The following is a 22,554-nucleotide window of genomic DNA, read 5'->3' as shown; positions in this document are numbered from 1 at the left end:
CGTATTACAGTGGTTAGACCAAAGGTATGTGTCCTGGCTTTCTTTCTTTCCTTCTGGATAGTGTTGGTGTGGGATTTCTCTCTGATGGTTCTGGGTGTGTGGTATGTGTGTCTGGTGTGTGTTGTGCGTGTGTGTGTGTCACTCTCCCCTCCTTCCCTTGTGTGCTAGACGGCTGTACTCACTGTCGTCGTCTTTGTCGCTGTTGGTGCTCCTGGGCTGCCATTGCATGGTACAGCATCGGGATGACTTCCAGTTCTGGTTCCATGGTGGCCGCAGACTTCTCTATGTCCCTGAAGGTGAGTGTCACCTTTTATATGATGTGTTTCTGCCAGGCTTTTGGTGACGGTGGTCCCGCCCCGAAAATCGTTGCGGTCTGCTATGTCATAATATGGTGGGTGGGTCGTTGTCTTCCACCTGCCTGAAGAGGGCTACCGCCGTGGTCAGTGGACGGACTGTACTGGCGGTTCAGGTGGTACATTGGCTGTCTATGGAAGGGATCGCCACCATGGTCATAATGTGGCAGTGTTCACCGCTGGCCTGGTGATGGTACTACCGCCATCGCCGGTGTGGCGGTCAGCTGACCACCAATGTCATAATGAGGGCCATACTATGTTGTCTACTTTCTGTGGGGATATTAAGTGAGACAGTACCACACTGGTTTTGGAGTCTGAGTCCGAGGTAGTCTCTGCTGAGGAGCTTGAATGAGGTGATGGTTGTTGTGCTCTGATAGAATATACTGTTGCAATCACTGCACGTCTGCCCTTTAGAGGCTTCTGCGAGGATGGCAGTGCCGCTGATAATGTTGGTTGGGCTGCTCCACGCCAACTGGAAAGAGGTTGTCCATTCCCCTGGGATGGTGTTCGAGATGTAGGCACCTTGAAAAAAAGAGGGCCAATGCTGGACTGCCAGAGTATAGTCTGGAAAGAGGGACACGCTTGCATTGTCCATGATGATGGGCGCACTTTCCCTGGCTAATTGTAGCACTATATCCTGGTCTCTGAAACTGAGGATCTGGGCTACTATCGGCCTTAGTGGTGCACCTGGTGGGAGGAGGGGCATGTTGGCATTTGATGGGCATGTTCTACTGTGTACAGTGCAGACAGACCCTGCAGGGCTACTTTTGTTTGGAGCCATTTCTCCATGAGTGACATGGCATTGAGTCCTTCCCCGTTCTCAGGCATGCCAAATATACGCATGTTGTTTCAGCGTGCCTGTCCTCCATCTTCCTCTCTGCCGTACAGAGCCATAAGTTATTTCTGGAGAATTACCACGACAAGGGATTGTTCTGATGGATTGTTCTGTTTGTTGAGGAGACAGTACAGATGGGGTTGCCTGAGCAGTTTTGACCCTATCTGACAATTTGCATTGGTCATCTCTCAGTAAATTGACATCTGTGGCAAGTGTGTCAATATGGTGTTCAATAGCTGCTCTGAAATCACACATTTGCAGTAGAATAAGGTCTAGTTTATTAGGGGCAGGATCAGGTCTTGTAGGCAGAATGCAGTCTTCTGTTACTTGAGTAGAGGAGTGTTCTGACTGTGTGATCTGAAATATATTGTGGCCTGGTGGCGGCAACAACCTGGTGGGTTTTGTGCACCCATTTTGTGCAGCAGTTCCCCCAAGTCAGTGTCGATGAATCACTGGGGACAGCTATTAAAAGGTTGGTGCGGGTAATAATATAAATAGACAGTGTTTCATTAGCAGATGGTTAGGTGCTGGGATTCCACAAGGTGGGAGGCCAGGCCGCTACCCTAGTAAAGCACCTCGCTTAGGGCCATATGTACAAACACTTTTTCCCATAGACACAGAATGGGGAAAAACCTTTGCTACTTCTGGCCCGTAATCTCCATTGGAGGGAGGGGAAGGCCATCCCCAACAAAGTTTTTGTGATGCCGTGATTCAGATGAACACAAGGTCCCTCGTATGAGAGATATCAATCCTTTTGTCAGCTAAAATATTGGGGGCCTCGACATTAGGTTTATGAGTGACTGCCTGGTCTGAGCATTTGCTGCTTTGGAGTCACTGTTTCTCTCAGCAAGCGAAGTCCATAGTGCTCCATAGTGCAAGTCATGTGGGCTGCAGTTTGAAGTACACCCGAACTGCTACATCCAGCCTTGATGGGGCCCCGCAACAAGCCTGCTCACGGCTACACCACATGCCGACAAAGTCCTGAAGAGCTAGTCCCCCAGGGGAGCCCGTTCCCAACGGTGATCACCTCTCCGAGCCTGGTGCCAATCATTTATGCAGCGCACTGCTCTTTCAGCCTGTTGCACAGCAGTGTTCATGAAGATTAGGCTGTGGGCAGGGGTGTCTATTTTAGGATATAGCAAACAGCTCTGCTTCCCTGCACCAGGAGGACAGCGGGCTGAGAGGGAGCCACCAGGTCGTGGAACCAATGCCCATGGCCACAGGCCACGGACCCAGTCGCTGCCGCAATCCCTAGTCATCACTTGTGCAGCTGAATGAGCCTCTGCCATCGTTATTCACTCCATGGAGGGGAGAGGGGCCCGAGGGCAGCACAGCAGCTCTCTTCGCCATAGCAAGGAGGGAGTCAGAGGGCCGGCAACAAGGATGCATCCGGTTGTCAAGGCGGATCTTCACCACGAGGACCACTCTGTATTTGTTCATTGATCGGTCCCTACGGTCGGGAAATTTTAGTTGGTGTGCCTTCAGAGGGTGGGGGAGGAGTCGCCTCATATGGGGGTAGCGAAATTACTGCTTAAATGACATGGATGGTGTCAGATAATATGTTAATTTAGGGGCCTTCACAGGAGCCTCAGGGAATTGCTTCCGCCATCTTCAGTAGTTGGCCATACCCCCTTGGAACTATGTTAATTTAATGGAATTATGTTCCTGTATATCCTGGTTTGCAAGTCTGCTGTTTTCTTTTAATGTTGTGCCCAAAGACACCTCAGACAGGAGTCAGAGCTCAGACTGAAGTCAGAAGTTATTTCCTGACAAATTACAATGTTAAATGTATAAGCCCCTGCACTCAATAAGAATTGGTGATAACCTTTTTACCTGGTGTCAGAATTAAACATTTTGAGCGTCAGAAAACTATGTCTGCCCTTTGGAATAACATCATGACCGGTTATAATTTGGCCTAAGCAAATTATCAATTAAGCATTATTAACCTATTTTTGTACTTCTAATTTAAATCTTCAAAAATGCTGCCTTTATGCCCTGTCACGTAATGACATCATGTTTGCCACAAAATTGTAGAGCATGAGCGCAGAAACAATGCAGGACCAGAACGCGAGCCGCTGTCATTTATGGTACCTTTGTTTTTGGTGTTATTTCTTAGGGAAAAAATGTGTCTTTTCATTCAAAATGGAGATGAGGCCGCATTTCAAATGAAAATGTGGTGCTCAATGCCATATTTGCATTTTGCATAATTAGAGTAATTTAACTGACATTTTTCGTAATTACAAAGATTTTGCTAATTTCACACACTCTTAGGGCCTGATTTAGAGTTTGGTAGACAGGTTACTCCTTCACAAATGTGAAGGAAATCATGTCCACCATATTACGATTTCTATAGGATTTAGGCGAATTGTAATACAGCAGATGTGATATCTGTCACGAGTTGTGATGGAGTAACCCCATTTGCCAAACTCTAAATCAGGCCATAAATCATAATGTGTTATGTTTCTATACCTATTTTTACAAGTTAATACAATAAATTAACAGAAATGTAGACAATATTCCTTTTTTCGAAGCAAGAAAAATTAATGGCTGCAAAAACGTTTTTGAGTGGAGGCAAAGAGCAAATAACATGTTCTTTCCTACCATAATTTTGGCATATTTTTTCCTACTGTGTACCATATTATTATATATATATATATCTATATATATATATACTAAATCATAATCCAGCACACAATGCCCCTTTTACTGAATGTTTTCGTGGGTATGCTTTAAATACATATCTGAAAATATTTTAGCTTCCTGGTCTTCAGACACAGCCATCACCTATAAACATTTTTTTGTTTAAAAAGGCAGGGCTCAGTGATTTTGAGGCAAGAATGATTATATTTCTCCGCACCTGCTTTGTGGCAGTGTAAGATGTCCGAATGAGAGTCCAGCTGGACCCAAGTGAATAGTTCATTACCTGGCTTGAGGGTCATAGCCGACCACACGTACTCCACTGCAAGCCTCACTTTTACACCACATATCAGGAAGCCAGTGATCCCACTGAGTGGAAATGATAAGGATAAGAGAGAGTGGATAGGGAGGTTGGTTTTATGCTGGTATGTGGGGGTTTGTTGTATGTGTGTGTGTTTTGTGTCTGATTGGGGGTTGATCTGTGGTTGGTTGGTTTGAGAGTCAGTTTAATTTATTTATATTGTCTATTGTCTGTGCATTTATAATGCTCTCCTAGCTTTATCGTATCAAAGCATAGTACAAGTAATGTAGAAACCAGCCAGGGACAGATATTTAGTTTATCAAGTGTCTATTCAAAGATTTGTGGAAATGTGTTTGGTTATGCTCCCCTTTAAGAACCACTGGGAGGCCATCCAAAAATGTGGACTCATTTAAGGAAGAGACTTACCTAGCATGGTAACATTCCAAATATTCACGACATATATAGTTCCCGTACTTGCAGAATGCCAAGAAAATGCGAATGTAATAGGTTCCGCATGCGGTGGAAGGCAGAAGATGTTAGTGCTTTACGTCAGAACAGCAGGATTCTTCTCCTCAATACGACGTAATGCATTTGTATCATGGATATAGCCTATGGGCTTTTAGAAATCTTGTTGCATTGAAGTTGATGCAGTCTGAGTTCTTTTATGCGCAGTGATTCACATCTTTGGATAATCTACATAAAAAGTCCATTACTTAAAAGCCCGTGACGGCTCGTCTCTCACGACTCTTTCTCCAACCTCATGAAATGCTGTATCCCTCCAAAGAGGCATAGGGCATAGCGAAAGGTTGCAATTTCTGGTGAATATTTTTATCTGAGACTTTATACACAGTATAATGTGGAGAGACACACCGAAAGTTCTGACCTTGTAACGAAAGTGTTCATGTTTTCCTCTAACGAAAAAGATTTGGTTGTAACCACATCTTTTTGTTTGTTTCTGCACATGCAGTCAAGTTTGGGGAGGTGGGGCTGTCTTAGGTCCAAGATGGCGGTGACGCTTTGAAGCATCCATTGAACAAACTGTTCTTTTGCCATCTCTACAGATCCAGGTAACTCAGATTTGGAAGCAGCAGTGGACTCTGCTGCTGGAGAGGTGTGGCTGCCCTCCATCTCTCATGAACATGTGGCTGCAACTCCTAACTCCACGGTGTTCTGCTCATGTTTTTTTCCCGGTCAGTTTCTTTAGCAGTGGGTTCACAGTGTGCAGAGACAAACAGTCAATAGGTGGGCTAGAGATGGACTTTTATCCTCATGGCTTAGGAAGCAACTTGCCTAAACTGGATAACTGAATGGTGACCATGAATGAGCTCCGATGGAAGTAACATATGGTGCTGCTCAACCAGAGCTATCAGCAAACATCTGACGCATTTTGGTTGGCAAATGCAGGGGGAGGGCTGCACCTTACAGACTGTGGTCATTGGTCCGTGGCCTGTGGCTTCTGTTATAATTGCGGCCTTGCACTTGTCTTGCTTTCGCCCTGGTAATGTACTATTTTTTACGGACCTTGAGTGTGGATACTTTGTGGCATAACTGATTTATATTGTTCTTCCCATAACGTTGTCTGTTTACTTTAAGAGTCTCTACCCTACGTTAGTGAAGCTGTTGAATATGATAGCTGCCAGGAGGACCAATACTGCTAGATCATGCCAGGGCAAGAGGAGGAATATGAACAACACCCAGATAATCTCAATTATATGATGGAGAGAAAATTCGGATCCACTCAAATAAAGACCTGTACCCAGTCTTCAACTGACAAATCAGTGATTCTGAGACTCCTGTAAGAGCAGTAGAGTGGAATGTTGGTGGGACGTTCATAAAAGCCTTAAAGGTGAGTGTGGTCAGCATGCTCAGCCAAAAAAACGTGTAAAGGAAGAATAGGAGATCATATTGACAGAGTAAGACTTGAAAGAGTTTGCAAGCTGTGAGATTACACGTATTAGGCCGCTGGTCGTTAGATTTAAATTGTTAGGGAGCATAATGAGATGGGACCTGTTAAGGATTTCAGATGTTCCTATCTCACGCCTTGTGTAAATGGAGAAAATATTGCGAGATCTAATGGTAAAAAACGAAGTAATGGGTCAAGAAGTGATGCGTAATGTGTACAGTTTTGTGCTAAGCAATCCATGAAATGCATCTGTTTTCAGCCTGTCTCTCGTGTGCACTTCTTCCTCCCGGTGCTCGTGTTGCTCTGTTACCAGAGTGCTTCTATCCCATCTCCATGTTGTTCTCGCACGTGTTTCTCCCCTTGGCCTCACCGCGCACTTGTGTTATTTACTTCCTCCCACCCTCGCTCTTCTTCTCTCTCTCTGTTGTTCCTTCCTCCCACTCACGCCTTCTGTGTTGCTTTCCCCCAACCCCCAGGTTGCTTTCTTAGAGGTCCTGCCCCCATTGTTCCCCTGTCTCCCTCCAGCCCTCCACTGCTGCTCCCTTGGACCCCCGACCTCCCTGTGTTACCTTCACTCCCTATTGATTCCAGCCCCCAGCTGTCTTTAAAAAAAAAAAAAGATTTTGCTAATTATTTTCTCTTTAATAACAGTAACTAAAAGAAAAATCTGGCATTGTTTTGTAGGCATGTCCCCATTATGTGCTCCAACCTTAGGACCAAGGCTGCAGGACTAGACACCAGCACAAATACTGAATGATGCCCATGACTCCTCCCAAATGGTCTTGCTTCTTTAGCTCACAGTCGCTGTTGGAGGTGGCACATTCTGGTTGGCTGAGGCGCGGCCCTAGCCAGGCAGAATCTGCCACTGATGTCAGGGGTGGATGATTACACTCACTATATAACCTGCCCTCACCCTTGGGTAGCTTGGCACAGAGCAGTCAGGCTTACCACAGAGGCAATGTCTAAAGCATTGGCACAGCACATCCACACAATATGTACGCTGAGCGTCACAAACAAGACTTCACATGAGGTGAATGTAAATAAAGTTTTTATTCAACTCACACATGAATTAACACCACATGAACAACATGTGAATCTGGGCATTAAACCATTTAGAAAGATCACTAGTAGTACAAGGTCCAAGAGTGTTATTAGGACATCAGCTGTATGTACATGTGAGAAAAACAATACTTTTGCTCCTAACATCCACATGCGATACTACCGCATTGGCAGCACGAGACCCATCCCAGCGATCACCCCATTTTAATATAAAACAGTTGTAGAATTCATCCCTGTTCCCAACAATAGCAGCAATGTAGACATACAGAGAACTATAGTACTTTTGAAAAAGCTTTGTGGCCTAGGCCACACCAGTAAACGTCAATGCCAACCACTATTGTCAACAACATGCACAGTAATGCTACATCGCAGTGACATCAAGCCCACTCACTTCCACACTCTCACTCTGCACTGCAACACGCTGCCATGGATATCGGTCACGCTAGCATACACGCTCTTGCAAGGACTTTCGAAGGAGGTATTTGATACCCATGAGACCTCCACACAGAACAGGGGGCAAGCCAACAAGCCCTTGAAGAGCACACTTCACACACTTCAGAGTGTCACACTGCAGCAAGCAGTGTGCTCAGGCAAGCCATGATGCAGAAAGGGTGCACGATCCCCTCTTAGGACAGTCAATCCTCCTCTGCACCACAGATTCCTCTGGCTTTGTCCACCATGCAGTTCAGGGACTCTGTCTTGTGCTCCTGTAAGTGTATCTCTAAATTACTGAAGGGTGGTATCCCTAGTTATACTCAAGTGTCTCTTTGAAGTTGGGGGTGGTTCAAAGGGTTCCCCTTTGAACTACAGGTGTCTCCCCTAAATTCCAGTCCTATCTGCCATGGAGCCATGGAATGTAGATCTTTATCTTTAGTGGTTCCATGATCTGAAGCAGTGAGGCCAAGTGTCAAACCCTCTCCGTCCAATTCATACAGCCAGGCTCTCAATAGACAGAGGTCTGTCATTCTAGTAGCCCAAGTATCATAACTTGCTGGCGAATGCACAGATGTGGTTTGCCACCAGCCCCCAGTGGAATGAAGCTTGAATTAAAAAGGCACACAAAACGGATTTTAGAACGTGGAAATGCCCACTTTCTAGAAGTGGCATTTCCATGGTATTGCTGACAAAACCACCATTACCGTTGGAAAGGGTCTGTCTTTAGGAATCTAATGATAAACATTATGCGGCTGCTCCATTGCAATCCACTATTGCATCTAGGATTAATTGTAAACTTTCCCCCCTGTTAACCTATTGGCAGAGCAGCTCTCAATAGCAGTGAAAACACACAGGGTCATTCTTTACTCTGTGGGTACATGTGCCCTGGCACATGCACAAGCCTGCAGTCACATTCTGAACACAAGCTTTGAGAAACACCACAAGGGGGCAAGTGCGCTCATACAGGCCTACTGTGTAAGGCTCAGTATATATATATATATATATATATACTCGATTATAAGGAAAACGATGAATGGAAAGAAGGTGAGATGAGGATCGACAAATGTGGGGAAAGTGAGTCAGAATGGAGATGGTGAGCAGATGGTGAGCAGAGGATGTGGCATACCAGTGAGTCACAGGGCCAATATGGTGGTAGAGATTGTTGTTTCACCATACATGTAGAGGTGAAAGTCATTGGAGGTGCTATATATATATATATATATATATATCTATATATATATATATATAGATATATATAAAAAGACACATGTGTGCAACTGTGGATATACCAGAAAGTTGTGCCAGGCTCAGTATACATATAAAAACACCAATGTGCAAGTGTGCACACCCTTGCGAGCCTTGCAAGGCCCAATATATACCTTCAAACACCAATGTACAAATGTGCACATTTGGGCAATCCATGCCAAACCTAGTTTAAACACGAAAACACCAAGGTGCAAGAGAACACATACAGGCCAGCCAAGCCAGGCTCAATATATACATTGAAAACACAATGTACAAGTGTGCACAAAAAGGTAAGCCATGCCAGGATCAGTATATACATGAAAACACCAATGTGTAAATTCATACATATCGATAAGCCATACGAAGCTCAATATATACATGAAAACACCAATGTAAAAGGATGCACATATTGACCAGCCTGGCCAGTCTCAGTATATACATGGAAAACATCAATGTGCAAGTGCGCACACATAGGGAAGCCATGCTCGGCTCAGTATATACATGAAGTCACCAATGTGTAAGTGTGCACATATAGGCAAGCCAGGCCAGGCTCAATATATACATGAAGTCACCAATGTGCAAGTGTGCACATACAGGTAGGCACCACTTCCTAACTTATATAGAGAGGGTTCGTATGAACTTTCACACTGTACTCACAGTGGAAAAGTGCCCAAGTACTAAGACCACTCAAACAGAATCAGCAAAGACTCCTAGAAGGAGCACAGAAGTTTGGGGAACCACCCTCCCCACATGTCAGGTCTAACAGTTGCCCTGTGGTTGAATCCAGACAATGCTTTTTTTCGCAAGTTGCAAAGTTTCTTTGTGAAGGGTGAAGGAGAGACTTGAAACCATGTATTTAAATTAAATGTAGGGACAAAATCACTCACCAATGAGTTTGGGGGGCGGCCAGGAACTACATAAATGCTACAATACAACACAAAATAAAGAAGCCTGCTGATTGGTCAATAAATAATTTTGTTAGACTATCCTAGCACCCGCATTTTGGAGAAGAAAGACAAGATAAGCAATTTGCGGAAAATAATTTTCTATCTGAAAACAAGAAAAGTGAGAACTTGGGGGAAATTACACAGGCACAAAAAACCCTTGACTCCTATGTCTGTGAAAAAAAACCATTTTAATGAAGCAAGTGTATATGACAAAAACACTAACCTTGTCTTACTATGTAACAGACGAAAACAGGCCTCACTATACAAAATATATCACTAAGCTCAAAGCCCCCTCCCTTAAACATCCAACCCAACAACGATGTTAAACACAACATTGCTTAAACTCCTGTTATCCACACACCTTAAACTTTTATTTATATCTGAAATACTCACCATACCCTTCCCCCATAATCCCCGTTTTAAAGCTTCCTTGCCCCTCCAACTTGTCATCAAACTGTTTCTAAACTGAAACTTCGATCAACACCGCCTAAGCACCCACTCCTCAGTGACATCCCTTGTACCATGACATATCTCTCCCTCCATGCACCTGATCCATTTTTGATACACTCCTATAAAAACACCTTCTTTAGCTCTTCAGTCAGGGGGTGGGAGGGCAGGACTCAAAAACTATGCTGCCTAGTCACCCAACCACTGTGTCACTGCCTTAACCTACAATGGTAACCCAATTCACATGACCTTAAGCTATATATTTCCCCACCCACTACCTGCCTTTACCAGTAGGGTCTCACGATCCCATAGACTGCACTGTTGAGACCAAATTGCCCAGGGGCAGATCTCCCAATAGATTTCCTCCCCCGACCCTTTGGGCGAAATGGCAAAGTCCTGAAAAACCCTTGACTCCTCATTAATGAAGTGGGTGCATGTCACCATATTATTAATCATGGTTTTCTATTTTACAGACCAAAACAAGCCTCACTAAACAACGTATATCACTAACCCCAATGCCACGCTCCCTTAAATAACCATCACTACAACTCTGTCACACACAACCATGCTTAAACACTTGAACCCCTGCAACCTCAAACCAGACAACTTTCATTTCTAACTGAAATGTTCACCACATCCCCTCCTCTCATCACCCCCTTTTAAAGCTGCTATGTCCCCCACAACTTGTAATCAAACTATCAGAAAAATACTGTTTAACCAAGTTTTTTTTCTGTCCCACTCCCCAAAACCAGGTTCTCAATTGTTTGTGCACTTCATCTTCCCCTCATCTTAACTCCCAGGGTACCAGCCACCGCTTCTGCATCAAATACAGATCCGTGCCTAGAACTGACAAATTAACTTCATAATCTCAATAAAAAAGCTGTCCCCTGAAATTCTGTCTCTGAGTGACTCGCCCTTCCCATTCCTTGTTCCCTACAAAATCTCACTTTCCTTTTTAGCTTCCTGCATGCTCTGCCAATCAGCCCCAGCTTTGCCACCTCCCTCCACACTCTTCTAGATAGAAACTCCATCCATATCACATGGGTCCATGCCCAACTTGTCATTATTTGTTTCAAATCCATTGTAATATTTTTTTTATCAGAGCCAAACCTTTTACCTCCACCAAAGTGTTCTACCCTAAATGCACTACTAGAACATTGGGACACCCATCTTTACCAAAATGTTATTAAGCTTGGAAAGAAACTTGTGCCATTTTATACACCCTTTTCCCCTTATTTGCACTTTTATAGCCAATTTTAGGACTCTGTGCACTTCACCATTACTAGACAGTGCTAATGTGCTTGTACTCTCTCCCCTAGGCATGGTAGAATTGGCTTAGACCCAGTTAGCACATTGAATTTATTTGTAAGTCCCTAGTAAAGTGTACCCCATGTACTCAGGGCCTGTAAATTAAATGCTACTAATGGGCCCACAGCACTGATTGTGCCACCCACTTAATTAGCCTTTTCCAGCAAGTTTCAGGCCTGCCATTGCAGTCTCTTGGCAGTTCTAAACTGCCATTTTGACCTGGCAAAATAAACCTTTGCCAGGGCCAGGCCTAGATCTTCCTTTTTATGGTCTGGCTTGACAGTGCAGCTGTCGCCAGATAGTTATGGAAGCATCACTGGAGAGGGGCTTTGGCTCCCTCCACATATTGGGAACCAGAATACTTTTGATTGGGAAATGTTGTGTGCATCTACAAAAAAGTGCTTGCCCTTCACACAGTTGTGATCATTTTGTTTATATACCCGGCTTCTGAGGTTGCCCTGTAAAACATGTCTTTGGCCTGATATTGCATCCAGTGTGTTCAGTTTTAAACTGTCATCTCCACCTGGCAAAATAAACCATTTGCCAGGTCCAAACCTTCCTTTTTAAAACATATAGATCATCCCGAGTGTAGGTCCTGAACTGCCCAGAGGGCATGGTGCAGTGTATCTAAAATGTTAGACAGGTACTTCTTACTACATTTATTAAGTGTCTCAAGAATTGTAATTCAGAGCCCCTTTTAATTGTAAAGTTGTATTTTAAGTCACAATTCTGAAAATTCCACTTTTAGAAAGTTGGCATTTTGTTGTCTTAAATATTTGGTGTCTCCAGCCTGTCCCTGGTTCACATGACTAGTTGTAGTAGACAGTAGGTCTTTGTGTTTGGCTCTCAGACAGTGAGATAAATGTCATACGTGTTGGCAGGATGGGTCACTCACAAGAGGGTAGAGCTGCCAACTGCCACACTTGCACATATCAAATGCCCTGCCTGAACACATTCAGAAAGGGTTTGTCACTAGTCTTTTGTGTTCCCTTACAAGCTGGGGCCAGGGCAGGGAGAAAGGGGATGCCTGACACCCCATGGAGGGTGGGTAGAAACCTCCAGAACCTTCTCTTACTTCGAACTGGGTACCAGGTATAAATAATGGACCCTCAGGCCCAATACTTCAGTACACATCTGGACCTGTGGAAAACTGAGAAGAATGACTGTTGATCTGCTTTGCTGCAAGAACTGCCACTCTGCTGTCCTGCTGCCCTCCTGCCTGAGTGAGACGGACTGGACTTTCATTGTCGATCCACGACTACCAGACGGACTCCAAGGGCAAGTTGTCTGGCCTCCTGATTAGAGCTTCACAGACATAACAGGCTCACACAACTTTGAACCCAGTACCTGGACTCTGCTGGCTGTGAGTCTTGCTCCCAAGTGGTGGCACCCCAGTCCTGGATCCAGGGAAGTGGGCCTGAAGGTACTCTGTCACCACAGCTATGGTCTTAGCAGAACTGACGCAGTGCAAAGCATCCACTTGCAAGACTCCACATTGGAACAGCTGTGCAATGCATCCCTGATGCAGGACTTCGCATCGTAGCCCCTCATCTCAACGGAACCGCTGCTGAGTCATGCATCTCAACACAAGTTCCTCACATTGCCCACAAGCTCCTCGTAACTTCCACTGCATGACGCATCTCCATGCAAGGACCATGCATCAACCGCCACGGCTCCTAGGAACAATAGCTGCATGTTTTATCTCCACACAAGGACCCTGCTTTGCCTTTTCTGCATGCCACTGCATCGCTCCCCATCCAGGATTTAAGGTACTTTGTTCAGTGGGTCTAACTGGGTCCATGTAGCCTGCCTGTGCTCCATTGTGGTTGTCCTGAACTTGTGACTTCATCCCAAACTAGCGCACCCAGATACCACATTTGACCTTTCATGCTGTTTGGCACTATTTTCAATTAAACCTTTAAAATGTTATATCCCCAGTTCTACTGAATGGATTTTTGTTGCTTTGGTCTTAAATTATTTATTATATATTAGTCTATTTTAAAGTTGATATGGGATTTTGTGATTTTCCTTGTGTTGTGTTTCACTTCATTACTGTTTGAAGTGCTGCATAAATACTTTACACATTTCCTCTACGTTAAGCATGGCTACTCTGTGCCGAGCTACCTGAGAGTTGAGCATATGGAAATGTGGGTTTCCTTTTGACCTCACTATAACAAGGATTGTGGTTGCTACTTGAGAGGTTTTCACCCCCAACCAGTAACCCAATTTATTCCAATGACCGTATTGGGACCAATTGTCTTTTCCTCCATCAGTGGAACTCCTACATTGTGCATCAACCTCTGCAAAGTATTCAGCAAGTGCGCACATTGTAATGATCCTACCATGACCAAAAAGAAAAAATATCCAGGTAGTAGGCCACCAACTTGTAACCTATCTCAAACATGAACAGCCACTAAAGAAAGAAGATAAATGTCTCTAAGAGGGCACAGGACACTCAACACACCAAAGGCAACGCTTTGCCCACAAATCCTTCTCCTTTGAACTGCATCCCTATCAATCCATAGTGTGCAGGGTTCAGGGGCAGGATCCAAAAGACTTAACATTGCACTTTGCTGTGCAAGCCTTATTCCAACCTCCTTCATTAATGCCATAACGACGTCCACTTATACATATATCACTGACAAGTCCTCTTCTGAAATTAAACAGAAGAACCTTCTGACCATGACAAGTGTTGTAGCAACTTAAATTCCCCCTTTTCTTTTCTAGGGACCACACCAAAGGGTAATACGATCAGTTCGGTCACAGGCCAATCCTAAATTGGACCTGCTGAGTTGCCTTTTGCAAGTTGCTTTTCACCACATCTGGATGCTCTTGGTGGACTTCAAATTCTTCACCCACTATGATACTCTTGGGCCCTGATAATCCAACTAAAGCCTTCTTGAAAGCAAAAGGTCTGCTTCTTGCTTGTCCCTCTATCTTTGAATCCAGTAAGCAAGTATGTGTGCTATAATCAGTGTATGTGCCTTTTCCCCTGGGTTCCTTTGCTCCTCTGACTCCCCCTCACTGCCCTTGCTGTTGCGTGGATCAACATGTGTGTTCCTGAGTTCCTCCTGTGGCAGCCCCACATTGTGTGAGTGGATGTTTTGCTGTGCATCTTCAGCATTTCACACGAAATTCGCAGAATTCTCTTTTGCAAACCCCCGATGAATGCCCAACATGCTCCACCCATCCCTGCTGTTCTCTTCCCATTGTTCCCTCACCTTCCTGGGTGGGGATGGCCCTAAAAGGGCTAAGAAACCACTTGCTGTAAAAACAGTTGGATGGTAAGGACCATCATGTGAAGCCAAAAATCATGATCTAGCTCCCCCCATTTGCCATGGGCATCCTCTGCCAATCTAGTCCTAAACTCCTTATCATACACCCACCAAACATAATCTGTGCTTTCCTTATGATGTTCATGTATTTAAATAAAGGTATGCATCCTCTGGGTACTTCTCACAGTATTCACTGGTGTATATTAAAAAGGCTGCAGTCCAATTTTCTCTGTCACACGCACCCTGGGCCTCTTTACTAACTCACTCCTCTTCTTTGGACCCTTCCTTTGCTTGCACCTCTGTGTGAAGTAACTTAAATTCCTCCTCGAACTCCCCTTTCACCTAATGGCTTAGTTATTCCATTATATGGTAGCTTTTTCACTTTTACCTCCTTGATGTTCTTTTTACTCTCCAACTTGTACTTTCTCCCCTTTGCCTATTCTCCATCACTCTTTTTCTCTTCACGTCCTGCCTTCTGCTTTGGCACCTCTTCCTTCATTTTGCCTACCTCACCTACCTTGTCTTTTCCCTCAACTACTTTTTTCGTTATCTGGTTTCCCTCTTTCTTGTCTGTCCTTATCCTTGGCCCACTATGCATTTACTTCTGTGTAAATGCACTTGTGTGCCTTCCTTCCCCCATATTTTCCGCTCCCACTGCGGTGGACACTACTTCTGGCCTTGTGCTACCAAAACACTGCTTACATGCCCTCAAGGTCAGGCCCACAACACAGCCTGCCATCCTGCCAGTGATTGTGCCTCCAGCATTTTCACTTTCACCACCTCCAATGACTTTCACCTCTCCATGTATGGTGAAACACCAATCTCTACCACCATATTGGCCCTGTGACTCACTGGTATGCCACATCCTCTGCTCACCATCTGCTCACCATCTCCATTCTGACTCACTTTCCCCACATTTGTCGCTCCTCATCTCACCTTCTTTCCATTCATCGTTTTCCTTATAATCAAGTGTCCCCTCATCCACCATCCTGTCCACATCCTATCCACACCCACACCCACACCACTCATTCCCGGCATCTCACTGTCACCTGTCCTTCACTCTACCAACATTTAGAAGTATTTGCGATGTTCTGTGATGGGGAGGCCACGCCAAACCTTCTTTCACGAATCCATATCTGGTCTATTGTCGCATCCAGCTGCTGCCAGTTGTGCTTTCTCTTCACCTCAGGGTAATGTGGCCCCACCAACCCTTCCTGATTCAGCACCCTACCTTGCTTTTTCACCTGCTGGACCAAATGTCCATTCTGCCCTCTCCCACCTGCCTTTGACAGGTACGCATGGCCGATACTACCTTGCCAAAAACAAGCAGTCACAGGACCCTCCACTGCCTTAGACCCCTTTCCCCACCTCTCTGCCTTGAACAAACCTTGGTAACCAAAAAACTATGCTGCCTAGCCAATCAACTGCTGCGCCATTGAGTTAAGTTAAAATGGCAATCCGCCCCACATTACCTTACCTACAAACTACACTGCCCAACACCGGTCTCCCCAGTAGGGTTTCACAGTCCCTCAAAATGCACCACTGCACCAAAAACACCAGGGAGGGAAGACCTCCTAAACGACTGCCCCAGACCCCCATCAGTACGGAAGAGTGTTTTGTTCATATAGGGAATGCCTAACCTCTCTGCACGCACAATGCTAATAGTGTCATATGCTCTGGGCTATCAAACCTTATGCAAGACTAGGACCAGTCAAGGTCTTCAGAAGCTATTTAAGTATTTACATTGATACTTTTAAGTACTGTCCAGTCCCCCACCCCCTACCACGGAGATGTGCAGAGCCCTTAAGTTTGACATGTTGATCCAGTGAAAGCTGCTCGAATTTCATTAATTAATGAGACAGCGCATACATTCAGAAAAAGAAACAAAATTCAAAATGATAAACAAAGTTAAAAAATAAAAATAAAAGCTTTTCTCAGCAGCGCCTCTCAGCGCGTGCCTTCAGAGTTCTCACTTGAGGGTTGAAAGGGGAAATGAGCTGGGGAAAGGATAAACAAATTGAACGTGTCAGGTTTTCATTGAAAGACCACTGCTGAAACTGCTGAATGACAGTTAGGTCTATGACAAGTTGTCGTGGAAAATAAACATTTTAAGAGACTTTCTGACCGCAAGTTGTGGATCCTTGGTTTTGCTGGTAGGAGATCCATACTGGTGCTGTTGGTGAGGAACCTTTGGCATTTGGGGTGGTCTGACTTACTCCTGCAAAACATGTATTTTACAGGGGTGTCTGACATGAAATAAAAGCAACTAATGCAAGTTCATTGCAAGTAGTAACTTTCGGTATCTAGAGTGCAAGTGTGCAGGGCTGGGCATTTCAAATGTGAAACATGGGAGGAATGGGGCGTAGAGATGGGTCTTAACAAAGGCCACTGCGGTGCAGGAGAGCTCCCACCCTCCCAGAGCTACCCCATGTAGCCTAAGGCTTATGAATATTTGTGATATGTAGCAGTATCAGAGACCACTCACCACGTTCTGCAGGGAGGCCCCCATCATTTTGAGTTATGACACTGCTGCAAATTATTGCCCAAAGATATCAAATTAAAATGCTGCGACTGCCCATAAAGCTGAGGATGTAGGGACATTCACAAAAGATGTGGAATGTTCTCGCAACTGTTATGGGAGTGCTCACATACTTACGCAGCTGAAATGTGCTGGAAATGTCCAAACCTCAGCAAAACCCCTATTTGTGCCAGGGTCGGAATTATGTCAGGACCCGACTTTAAAACTCATTGTAATTACCAGATGTGCAGGGATGTATCTTGGGCAGAAAGATTGGAGGCTGTGAGCTCCTGATCTTTCGATATTCCTACAATTAAACCGTAAAATACGTTTTTTGGGCAGGCAGGCTTAAGACGCAGTAGAGAAGGAATGGAGTGTGGATTATTAGAGGACTAAGTGACAGAAAACACAATATTTTCACAAACAGCCACCATTCTTGAAAGACTTCAAAATAGATGGGAGAGGGTGAGAGACGGTAACAGAATGTGTTTCATCTGTGCGTTTAAAAAAGGAGGTAAAATATGACAGAAACCTGAACACATCTGACTGAGAGCACCCGCACCCAACTATTTGCTTCATAATACATTCGTTAGGAAGTTGTAACACTCCCTTAAGCCACGCCTCTGCAAGTGTTATAAAGTGTGAACTATTTTTTCAGTTCAAACCTAATTCAATTTAAAGAGAGGTGAAAGGGTAGGGGAGGAGTGTTAATTACTGGGTCAGATGGATTGTGGTGTTAGCTTTTATCAGGTGACTACAGAAAAACCTAATGGGCACGCCTAATCAGAGCTCTAGCATTAATTAGGTGAAAGTGTAGAAAGACAGAAATTCAAGCAATAATTATTAATTTCTCCATTTAAATAGCATGCCTGGAACAAATGGTATGAGGGCGCTTTATTACAACAACTTTAGCATGTCGGGATGACACAGAGATTGAAAAACTTAAAATCTAAAAGTTGACATGTATGGAGAAAAAATTGGAGACTAGGAAAAAAGGTACCGAGATTGTTTTAGTTTTCTAACCTAATGGAGTGTGAAAATTATGTACGGGTATAATTTAAGAAGTAAACGCAACTCACCTTTCATTGAGGATTCTAAGCAGTTCTTTATGGATTTTGCACATTCTGCCCTGACTATTCATGTACAAACTGAAATGTCTGGGAATTGGATAAGAGTCAAAACTTACTCATATGCCTTGAATCACTCTTTTTCTGGGACCCTTTGTGGATCAGGTCCCAAACTCACAGCCTGTGCATGATTTACAAGCTTTTCTGCTCCCAAATCAAAGGCCATGACAGGAAATAAAAGATCATTCCTTGGTATCAAGAGATGGCGCTGGCTATGAGAGAACAGCTGGATCTCTTCTTCTGGCAGCTTGAAGTGCTGGAGCTCCCACTGCCCCATAAATAGAAGCCTGGGATCTTGCTGTTTACTGTAGCAGACAGATTGTTTAGTCAACGGCCTCTCTGTCCCTGGAATGTTTGGGATCTGTGCAGGAATATGATTAAATGGTCAGCTTGGTTTCGGAAGAACTTGTTATTTTGAAGTCGGTGCTGCATAGTGTCCATGGATCGCTGCTACTCCTTACAGACAGGGAGTAAGCATCACCTTATGAAATCAATACCTTAATCTTTCATGTAAACAATTCAAATTCAGATACCAGAGATAGTGTGTTCTTTTTACGAATAGACCACGAAAACTTATCTAAAGGAGGAGGGACCAATGTTGATATTTAAGTATGGACTTGGAGCAGCATTATATGTGGGGGTGGGGAAAGACATGGGACAAGATTGTGGCAGTACCATCTAGGGACAGCAAACATTATTTCGTAGCAACCATGTTTAATATAATTGATTCTTTAACTTATGAGAAAAGTTCTAAGTGCTGTATAAAAGCACCTGAGGGGGCAAGATGTTCACCAAGAAATATGTGGTTCAAAACAGGAGGATAGTGAGAAAAAAATTGGAAACTGGCAGGAGGTAACAACAAGGATTTAGAAAGAAGGCAAACAAATTGCAGAAGTCCTAAGAGGGAATATTATGAGGAGTCATATCCAGGTGATGGCAACATTCAGCCATTTTCTGAAAAGGTCAATCTTTAGATTATTTTTCAATGCGCCCCAGTCTAGAATTATTCTTCTATAGCTGTTTTTGGTATTGTTAGAAATTGGGTCTCTAACTGGCATGGGTATACTCCCTTGTCCAAGTAGGGACCAACATCCTAGTCAAGGTAAGCCACTACACAACCTAAATTATCCTGTGCTCATCCTCTAGTAGCCTGGCATAGAGCAGGCAGGCTTAACTTAGAAGGCAATGTGTAAAGTATTTGTGTAGTAACTCATACTGTAACACAATGAAAACACCACAAAACATACCAGTTTAGAAAAATAGATAATATTTATCTGAATAAAATCAGACCAAAACAACAAACGTTTTAAAGGTTTAAATGAGTCTTAGGTGGTCATTATGAATGTGGCGGGAAACACCGCCGACTGCCGTTGCGACGGTGAACAGAAGACCGCCAGTGTCGGTGAACAGCACACCACCATATAATGATGCCAAAAACAGAATTCTCCCAAAATCCTGCAACCTCCAGCCAGGGTCCATGATGGCGGAAAGGCTGAACACCCCACCCCGCCACTGGAAAGCAGACAAATCCTCTGCCCACCAAATATTGATGCACAAATCACCATGGCGGGTAGTGGATGTCGAATGACCATTGGCAGTACGGACCGCCACGGGCAGCAATGGAACCCAACAAAAAGAAACGCACACATTGGCAAGTTTGAAACCCACACACCTGACACACATCCACAACACTATAAAACACACACATACACAGCCCAACAATTCTTTGCAAAGCCAATTGTCGAATCAGACTGACAACACTACACGCATACACTGTACACCACATAACAAAAGTCACGTACACATAGACACAAAAGCACACACACCAATACACCCACAACACCACACCCATAACACACACCATGGCACACCCTAAGCACCCACGCTTCACAGATAGGGAGCTAAGGACCATGGTGGACAAAATACTCAAGGTTGAGTAACAACTATTCGGGGCACAGTTGCAGCACACACCCTTTGCCAGGAAGATGGTGTTATGGCAGACGATCGTAAACAAGGTCAACGCAGTGGGAAACCATCCACGCACAATGGACGACATCCGCAAGAGATGGAACGACCTGTGCAGGAAGGTGAGGTCTATGGCATCCAGGCTCATCATTGTGGTACAGAAGACTGGTGGAGGACCCCCACCTACACCCTCCGACTACACCGACTGGGAGGAGAAGGTACTGGCTATCCTGCACCCAGAGGGCCTCACTGGACTCACTGGGGGATCTGGACTCAGGTAAGTCATCTAAAACTACTTCATATCCACCACACCTGTAATGCATGTACCACCCGCCCCTCCAATTACCACCAGGACCACATCCACACCCGAGCCACAACATCCACATCCAGTCACCCTGCATGTCAATAAAGCCACTAACAGGACCACATCCTTCCCCCTGTGCACAGTCACCTAACCCTGCAAGGATTCACAGTTGCACTACTGCACCCACAATGCACCTCCACATCCCATGCAAAATGAAAAGATAATCCCACAAAAGGTCCCTGCATGGCCCGATAGGGGAAAAAACAGCATAAAACAGGGCAGAGCTGTGGATCCTTATTCGATTTTGTACATTTAACATACATGTCCACTCTCCCCCACAGACACCACCACCCATGCCACCCGGACAGAAAGGCCAAGGAGTGCCAGCACCCCACACAATGACAGAGGTCCCACTCAGGAGACTGGAGAGGGATGTATGGACAGTGAGGAATACCCTGCCCCGTCACACAGTCCTGGACTGTCACTGTCCAGCAGCCCCACCCAGGATACCACTGACAGCCCTACCACCCAGCCACCAACATCAGCTCTGGCCAAACGACCCCACACCAGTGTCTCTAGGCCACAGACTGGTGGACCACATGTACAGAGGCCACAGTCTCCGCCAACCAACAGGCAGGTTGACGGTGACTCCAGGAAGTATAGGCGGATCAGCTGGTTCCTGGGGTTGACATCTTCACCCTCTTCATCCTCACCATCACTCTCATCCCCTCTCAGGGGTTGCAGTTCTGATTGTACAGCACCCTCCTCCTCTAGAAGGGGGATAGCACTCCTCACAGCCAAGTTGTGCAGCATGCATCAGGCTACCTCTATTCTACACACCAATTGTATGTTCATTGAGTGGAAGTTCTTTCTGTTCTTGTACACCTGTCCATCACTCTTGGGGGGATGAGAGCTATGTGGGTTCCATCAATGGCACCTAAAATCCAGACTTGATGGCAGGGAGTTCAGCCCTTTGGGAAAACTGGACATATGTATGCATGTGTTGTACAAATGCATCCTGGAATTTTGACAGGATGCGGCTAAACATTGGCTATGAGAACCCTGCACCCATGCCAACAGTCACCTGAAATGGGCCCTTCTCCAAAAAATGGAGTACAGATAGCATATGCCCTTCAGTAGGGATGGCATGCTGATTCCGATTAGCCGGTCTCAGTACAGGATCCAGTAAACCATATAGGTCATGGATTGTTGAACGATTGAGACTGTGGGTGACAATGATGTTACATTCCTGCATGGTATCCAAATTAACAAGAGGTCTCTACACAGATGGGGCCCTCCCTCGCCACATGGTTCTGTACCTATGGGGAGTAAAGAACACATATGAGGTATACACATGCAAAACATGTTGTGACTGAATAACTGGGTTGCAATACGTAGGTTACACTCACAAGCGATGTATGATGTACAACGTTAGGCACATGTATGCAGCAATGTCTCTGGTCTAATGGCCTGCCAGTTTGGATACATTACATGAGATGGGTGAATGTGAGGAACAGACACTCATGTGGGCAGGCGACTAAGGACTGGGATTTGTAGGCCCTGAATGGGGACCCTGACAAGGTATTATGTATGTGGTGTTAGCAAAATAGCAGCCTCCTGCCATCCAGATATCAAGGAGTGGAAGTGACATCATCCCGCTGGTAGTTGTCAAGGCAGAAGGCGTTATTCACCACGGTGTACCCTTTCATTAGTTTACGTGGTTGTCAATGGGGAAACTGGGCCTATCATGATCGCCGCAGGTGGTGATGGTGCACCCCGCCGCAGAGCGTACTCCATGTCGTCACCCCAATTTCACTTGACTCCCGATTCCCGTGCATACAAGTACTCCACTGAGTGTGCTGCTGTGTCTTGACTCTGGCTACTCCAATGGCATG

This window comes from Pleurodeles waltl, chromosome 6 (assembly GCF_031143425.1).
Source record: "Pleurodeles waltl isolate 20211129_DDA chromosome 6, aPleWal1.hap1.20221129, whole genome shotgun sequence".
Taxonomy (NCBI): Eukaryota; Metazoa; Chordata; class Amphibia; order Caudata; family Salamandridae; genus Pleurodeles; species Pleurodeles waltl.
Note: the sequence above shows the minus strand (reverse complement) of the source record.